We start from the raw sequence: 8,873 nt of genomic DNA, 5'->3' as shown, positions 1-8,873 counted from the left end.
AGTAGAAAACTTTTCATCAGCTCTGGCGGGCGAGTCTCACTCGCACGTTACGTACACACGTTACATGTAACAAAAAATATAAATACCCATTAGTCTAAGAACTAAGCTTAAATCTAATTTTAGGACTTGGGATTCATAGGAATTTGACTTTGTCACTATTCGCGTGTGGTTTGGCTGTTCGCATTTCATCCACGGGATATAACATTAGCATAGTATGTGATATGTTGTGAACTCATATAAGAGTCTTTTATTTTGGGAGCGGCTTTCATGGAAAGTCCGTTTCGTCGAACTGCAGCGGGAGTGCTGTGCAAGTACATCACTTTAAATTTAACGCGTTTGTTGCGTCGATGGACGTTGACACAGGCTGATTGTTAGAGCTGAATCGCAACTCGAGGCGCTCACTAGCCTCCACGCGGTACTTCAGCTTTTCGGCGCACGGTTCAGTGAACACGTTGCGTCGATGGTGTTGTGGTTTGCTGAGATGGTGCGGAGGGACGAGGATTACCAGGGACAGAGACTCCATTGAAACCATCCCTGTCTCCACATTTTCCAGCCGATTTTGAAGATTTTAAGGTAGGCTAGCGCTCGCACTTTGCAAAGCAGCTAACACACTTGGTTTCCGGTGCACTGCACGTAATCACATCACCGCCTTCGGTTACACAACCGGACTATCATTGTCCGTCGGCCTATCTGCACGTTTAACACTTTTTATCTTCATCGTGAATGAAATTATCACTTACTTATAACAACGATGCATTGCTTCGTGTCTGTGGCAGACTTCCACAGCATTTTAAGCCTTCTTATACACTACTATGTACACAATTTTTTTACAGTTTATAATCAAATAGTTTGTCTCACTTTGAAGCTTGCTAATTGAGAGCTTCGTTTATCATGTCCATTTCAATTTCTGTTACTTTGTTGGTAACTATCTTTAACATTTCGCTTTACATTGTTCATCATCTTTCTCTAAGACTAATTATGCTTTTAGTTCACAGTCACAATACATTAGTTTCTCCGATCTGTTAGCAATTATTATTATTTTAATTCATTTCAACCGTTCTTTCTATTTATTAGATTCATTAAAGTTATCACTGTCATTTCAACAAAAATTCTCTTTTTACTAGATGTGAGGATCAATCAGTCACATTTGATCGCCCTCTCACATGAGAACAGAACACCATTCAAGAAAATATTCAAATTCCTTATCGCGATCTCGGTTTCCGTCTCGGATTGACTTTAAAGGAAAAATAAAGACATTTCGAAACTAGCTTTTCCCGATTTCGTTCACGCGTTTCCTTTCGAAAATCGTATGCCAAACCAGCCTTCCACGTCAACCGCATTTCTCAATCTGTGACGTCAAGTCTACGGGACGGGTTTAGGCGGGCTAGGATATTTACACAAATTCAGAAGAAAGACATAGATATAATAGTACATAGAAGAAGAAATCTAGCAAACAACTCCTTGTTCCTTATGACTTAGAAATTAATTTTCCTTTGCGCCGTACGTCTGCGTACGCGCTCCAATTACAAACTAGCTACTTTGTTTTGCCGGCGGTTTCATCGTCATTTTATTCTCGCCTTGACGCCTGCTTGCGCTACATTGCATTGACCTCTATATATGACCTTAAGTCATCATTGCTTTGTCCTTGCCACTTACGCTCTTATACTTGGTATTTATTTCACTTATGGCTTTGAATGTATCTGTCCTGCGTATTGCAATTACAGTTAATGCCACTTTGTTTATCTACCTGAAGGATAGCGCTTTCGTGGTCATGTTGGTACTTACAAGTAACTCACATGCTTCGTAAACATTACGTTATTTTAATGCAGAGATGAACCTGTTCCAGATTTCTATGTACATTGGAACTTAATCTAGACATAGCTGACTTAGAAATTAGTTACTTGTTTTCCTTTTTAGTGGGATCAGGAACCAATAATTGTCAAGCGACCCTTGTCCTTGACGAAACTAAATTTCATTTCTCGATCATTGCTCCTTGAACTTAAAAAAAAATTCTTACATACTATGTTTTATTTTCACTTCTTTAGCATTTCATATCGCAGAAGCCGGCTTGTTAGGCACATCCTTCGCTCTATATTTCATTTTTCTCTTTTAAATATTATCTCCTTAAAACTAAATCTTAAAACTAGAGTCCTTGGAGTTGATCACTTTCTTTGTTAAACAAGAATTTGTTTTTTATTATTTATCAGCTTGTCTGTACTTAAATTATGGCTCAAGATAACATATTTTAAATTCTCTGCTGTATAGCAAGATAGACTCACTGTCGTGTAATTTATTCTAAGCATTTTTTTAACGAAGTCAGATCAGTTGTCACTTAGTCACTAGCGGCTAACCTTCTCTTGCCATTATAAAGCTTTCCTTTTGACTTATTCTGTAGCATGATACTTTTTAAGATCAGAGTGATGGTATAACCCTTTTATTTTTCCATTTGCGGGATCAGAAATCAGATAACAACCTGTGTGCGGTATACGAAGGATCTCGTAAGGTCCCTCAAAAAGACTTTGCCATTTTCGATTTTTGTGTAAGAGCAACGATGGTTTAAAGTGTGTTTTTAGCAAGACTTTTTCGCCTACTTTATAAGTTAACACCTTATTTCAGTACAAGTACGTCATGGTTAGTCTCTCCGTCGAAGTGGTCGCCCCCATTCTGTCTCACAGCATCACTTAGGGAGCTTTCAGATGCTGAACTTAGTTTTCCTGTTTGTGTGGTTTTGATTGGCCTTCATCATTAGAAAGTTCGACCAATCTGACATTGTGAGAACACTGAGGAACAAAATTACTGTTATGCACAAACCTTGTGTCAAAATGTTGCTGCGTCTGTTCTGGTGTCCAATACGTGTTACTGTCTTCCGCGTTTGCGAAAAATACAGTGGGATTGTAATGCCTTCGCGGGGTCTGATGATTTTTATTACTATTATGATTTCCGGAATTGTTGCTGTGAAATCCACCTTCACACTGTGGTTTGCCGTTAAACTGTGTGTTTGTGTACATTCCCTGCGCTTGATTTTTACTAGGCGCGGAGTTGTATTGGTATGAGTGGGCGTTATCAGCTGTTTGTTGCTGCCCGTAATCTGAGTGTTGGCTGCGCGAGTACGGTGCATTCCATTGCGATCCGCTCTGCTGTTGCCAACCTTTTTGACTGAAACCGTTTCCAAACTTCTGCTTGTACGATTGATTGCCGTACTGGTTACCAGTCGTGTTATACACGGGATTGAATCGGTTGTGTTGATTATGTCTATTCCTTTTGTGCGGATACCCATTGCCTTTATTTCCGTTTTGCCAATCGTTACTATTTTTTGAACCGTTCCCTGGCTTTTCATAGCCGTTACTGTCGTAATGTTGTGGCCAAGAATTGTGCGGAGTATTCCGCGGTTTGTTAGCTCTCAAGTCCTCATAGATCAGGTCTAGGGAATCTAATATCGACAGAAAGGTATCTGGATCATCATCTGGTATGGCTATCAGCTTTTCACGAATCGAAATGGGTAATTTAGACTTGAGAATCATAATTACATCTTTACTATTGATAGGGTTATCCCAATACCTAATTTTGCCAAGATATTTTTCGAAGTACTTTCTCAGACTACTATTCCTGGGGTCAAATTGTTCTGCATTATAGACTTCTTTACGAAGGCGCTTCTGAACACCTTCGCTCCAAAATTTGCTGAGGAAACAGTGCTCAAACTCCTCATATGTTCGACACTTATCAACCATTTCTGTTCCCCATATTGCCGATTCGCCACCTATATATCCGGTAACAAATTGGATACGCTGTCTATCAGTCCACGAATTTGGAAAAATGCCGGAGAATCCACGAAGAAAAACAATTGGGTGGATATTTCGTTTTTCCGGGTTAAAGGTTTGAAAAACTCGATGCTTTATCATGCTTTCTTCCTTCATCATTTTTACTACTGAGTCAGATTCTTGGTTTCGGTGACTAACTGGAATATGTGGTGGTGAAGTGTGTTCATTAGATACAACAGGTATTCGGAATTGCCGAAATAATTCATCTTCTTCCTCTGAGGCTAAAGAGTTAGGATAATTCGGTCTCTGTATTCGGGAACTACTACTCACTTGTGCCTTCAGGTTATTTAGCTGTTCCGTTACCTCTTGCTTCCAATTTGGTAATTCCTGCTGAAGGGTACGCCTAATGCTACCGAGTTCAGACATTACGGTCTCTCCGGAGCTTCCAGGAGCTGACAAGATACCAATAGTGGTTACTTTCACAGTCTCTACTAGGTCTTTGTTAATTTTATCTTCGACAAATTTGTCCTTTCCAGCAATCCAGTTCTCATACTTTTCTCTAAATTCTCTCTCATGACTATCTAGCCTCTCCTTTACTTTCGTTTCCGTTTCCAGAGTCAAGTTTGACATTCCCTCGGTTAGTTTTTCTACCTGCGTAGTTACTCTGTCTAATCTGTGATTAACCGTGGTTACGGTGGAGTCAAGATTCTTGGTTGCGTTTCGGATGTCAGCTGTCTCGCTTTGCATGGTAGCTAAAGTGTCATTCAGTTCGATAATTATTCCACTTCGCATTTGATAAACAGCATCCTTAACTTGCTTTGCTACTTCTTTGGCTACGTTTTCTCTAACAGTTTTTATTTCTTCGCTTACTGTAGACAGTTTATCTTCAATCGAGGCTAACATTTGGCGATTTTCGTCTTTCAAATCATTTTTAATGGAATTCACCATTTGGCGATTTTCCTCTTTCAAATCATTTTTAATGGAATTCACCATTTGGCGATTTTCCTCTTTCAATTGGCTATTTCCGTCCTGCATCATTTGACTTATTTGAGTCAGTAGCTGTTTGAATACATCGTCTGTCACTACCCCTGAATTGCTTTCACCTGCCTCCCTTGTAACCGGTATATGGCTACGACTACTAGTGGCAGAAACTATGCTGGCATTGTCTACTTCAGTACAGGTAACATTATGGTGTGAGGCACTAAAGTCCGTAAGATTTACCACTTTACTTTCTACAATTGTTTCGATTGGTGTCTCAGCCCTACTAATTATCGTGCGGGACCGTAAGCGACGCGACACTTCACTCGTTTCATTCCGTTCATTTGAATCTAGTGATGACATTTTATCGTCTGCCATAACTCACTTATTTACAAACAGTAAGTCAATGAAGTTCGTTTGAGCTACGGCCGTCAGCTGTCGACAGAGATGTAGTTTATCGGTTGCGAGTCGGTTGTCGCTGCTACGTCACAAGATCGGAATGTCGGGAGATGCACGTCACGAGAACAAGAGACTATTCTGGACCGTAAAGAAAGTATGGCTGCACACTGTTCAAAATAAATGAAAACTAAGGCTGGTCAGCTCCGTGAACAGGCAGCGGACATTTAAAAACAAATGATATGCAATACACAACAAAGGAATTTATACAATACTTGAAGAAATTACTAATCTACTAAATGCAATCTACTGAATTCAAAGCAAATTTTTACTGCAACTACTAAAGATCGTCACAAATTGATTAATGTCGGCTGAAATTAAGGAAGCTTGGCTACGGCTAACGAAATTTTAACTTACGTTACTGATGACTGCCTTGGGCGTTGCAACTAGATGTTCGCACAAATTCTGTTCCAAAAAAAAAAAAATCTCTCTTCCGTAATTTTCTCTGAATATCTCGTTTCTTTCGCTCAATGGAAATTTTATTGGATGGCGTTTGATGTCATGTAACAAATAAAAAGCACAAGATTAGCCACAATTATTTATGAATATTTCTACAATGCCTATCTTACATAAATTTTTATTTCTTTAAGTTTTTTTTTTTTTAATTCGGGTCCCTGTTCGGGCGCCAATTATAACGATATGTTTACGTAATGTGTATACATAAACATACAGTTATAAATGTCCCCGTTCGTAGTCTCTAATTATAACAATATGTTACTTTTGTGCTGTAACATATAGCTATAATCAGCGGTGGAAACATATTTGCGAACGCCGACCGTGTGCGGCTGTTTCTTGTTGGATCGTCTGATCAGTCGGAAGTTGCATTGCAGAGGAGAGTAAATGCCTATTCAAAATATAATTATTTTGGATAGCTCAACATGAATTTCCTAAGGGACCGTAGTTTATCATGCATTTACCAGTAGAATATGGCGCGGAGAAAATATTTCGCCGCATACAACTTCCGTCCGAACTCGACGAAAGAATTCGTGACTGTGAACTCTCTATTTGGCAGAAACATATAGAAAATTAAATAATTTCATGAAGAAGTGAGACATAGATTCTATAGTAAATGAATAGTCCATACACCAGTTCCATTTAACTCTGAATTTATGGCAAGTAATAGACAAACTTACACTGCAATGATGGATTTAACATGGATGCCGTTTTGACTGGCACTTCTCTTAATGAAAACAATTCCTTTGACGTTTTCACATACACGTCGCACAATAAATCTGCTGCTAGGCACTTTTAGTATTACACATTTACTTTACACTAGAACAATATTAATTTTGACAATAATAATACGGCGGCAAGACATGCGCGTCCGACACAAGTTACAGGAGACAAGAGAAGAATGAGTAACTGTTCATCGAGAATATCTCGTACATCAAAAAAAAAATGTGTAAAAAAGTGTTCTTCTTCTGTCCGTTTTTCGCGCCGCGGTTTTCAAAGTCAATAACTCACAGTATCTCTGACGGCGCTTCGACAATAAACAAGTTACGTCACAGGTCGTTCACCTTTTACATTTTCGCAACATTATTTGCTAACTGTAGCTGTTGCCGAGCGACTGCTCGATTAATGAATGATTTAAAATGATAAGGCAATCACATAATGTTACAAGGTGTCACATTTTATTACCTAAGTGAACAGCCAAAGTCCCTCAAAGCACCACTCGCCACACGACAATGTCTAGGAAATCGAGATTCTGATTCGCAGCAGTCGCAGATTTTCCGAAGACGTGTACATTCACATCCAGTGCTTATCGAGTGCCTATATAACCAAGATCAGATGTCTGTAGTCGAGGAACTGAACGGTTGGTAGACCTTCAGATCGTTATTTACAGAGACTTCGTGACTTTGTTGAAAGATTGGTATCGTGAATATGTATGACTTTGAAGAGTAGTGTGGCATCCAATAAAAATTACTTTCCCTGACATAACAACGTTCCAAAGTCCCTGTATGCATAGATCTTGTAGTTCCACGTTTCAGGTTCATCTACATGATAAATACACTTTTACTTCCTCTGCTATTGCCAACCCGTTTAACATTCGTCATGTGGCCGACATGTGTATTCATTTACATTCGAAATTAGACATAAGCTCACATTAATGCACAGTTCTTCATGGTATAGCCGTTAATGGACACAGCCTTGGAAAAGGTATCGAGAAACATGGATAAATGTGCATGGTATGTGACTTTTGTTATACACTGAAGCGCCAAAGAAATTGATATAGGCATATGTATTCAAATACAGACATGTAAACAGGAAACATACGGCGCTGCGGTCGACAACGCCTGTATAAGACGACAAGTGTCTATTCGATCGGTTACTGCTGCTACAAAGCCAGCTCATCAAGATTTAAGTGGGTTTGAACGTAATTTTATAGTCGGCGCACGAGCGATGGGACACAGCATCTCCGAGGTAGCGATGAATTGGGGATTTTCCCGTACGACCATTTCACGAGCTTACCGTATCAGGAATCTGGTAAGACATCAAATTTTCGACAGCGCTGCGGGTGGAGAAAGATCACGCAGGAACGGGATCAACGACGACTGAAGAGAATCTTTCAACGTGACAGAAGTGCAAGTCTTCCGCAAATTGCTGCAGATTTCAATGCCGGGCCGTCAGCAAGCGTCAGTGTGCAAACTGTTCACCGAAAAATCATCGATATGGGCTTTCGGAGCTGAAAGCCCACTCGTGTACCCTTGATGAGTGCACGACACGAAGTTTTACGCCTCGCCTGGGGTCGTCAACACCGACATTGGACTGTTGATGACTGGAAACATGTTGCCTGGTCGGACGAGTCTCGTTTCGAATTGTGTTGAGCGGATGGACGTGTGCGGGTATGGAACAAGGTCATGAAAACATGGATCTTGCATGTCAGCAGGGGACTGTTCAAGCTGGTGGAGGCTCTGTAATGGAGTGGGGAGTATGCAGTTGGAGTGATAAGTGACCCCTGTTACGTCTACATACGACAGGTGACACGTACGTAAGCATCGTGTCTGATCACCTGCATTCCTTCATGACCATTGTGCATTCCTACGGACTTGGACAATTGCAGCAGGATAATGCGACATCCCACATGTCCAGAATTGCTACAGAGTGACTCCAGGAAGACTGAATTTAAACACTTCCGCTGTCCACCAAACTCCCCAGACATGAACTTTATTGAGCATATCTGGGACGCCTTGCAACATGCTGTTATCCACTCCCTTGTACTCCTACCGATTTATGAACAGCCTTGCAGGATTCGTGGTGTCAGTTCCCTCCAGCACTACTTCAGACATTAGTCGAGTCCATGCCACGTCGTGCTTCGGCACATATGCGTGCTCGCGGGGGCCCTACACGATATTAGGAAGGTGTACTAATGTATTTGTCTCTTCAGTGTATAATTGCGTGGATGACATGCCTAGATACATTTGCATCTTATCAAGTCATGTTTTTGAAAAACAAAAGCTACATTCAGATCGTTTGTAGGGGCATATTTTTGATGTCAGCGTCAGTAAACATCTGGTGTGTTATTACTTTTGTAGGTGCACATGAAAATAAGCATACACGTGAAACTAGCTAGTAGTGCTTACTGAAGTACTGATCTGAACTGTAAAGATGACGTCATTCTTTAAGGGAGGATTATCGCGATACGATGTCACTATTGCTATGTTTTAAGCTGCATATCTGATT

The sequence above is a fragment of the Schistocerca nitens genome, chromosome 6 (assembly GCF_023898315.1).
Source record: "Schistocerca nitens isolate TAMUIC-IGC-003100 chromosome 6, iqSchNite1.1, whole genome shotgun sequence".
NCBI lineage: Eukaryota > Metazoa > Arthropoda > Insecta > Orthoptera > Acrididae > Schistocerca > Schistocerca nitens.
Note: the sequence above shows the minus strand (reverse complement) of the source record.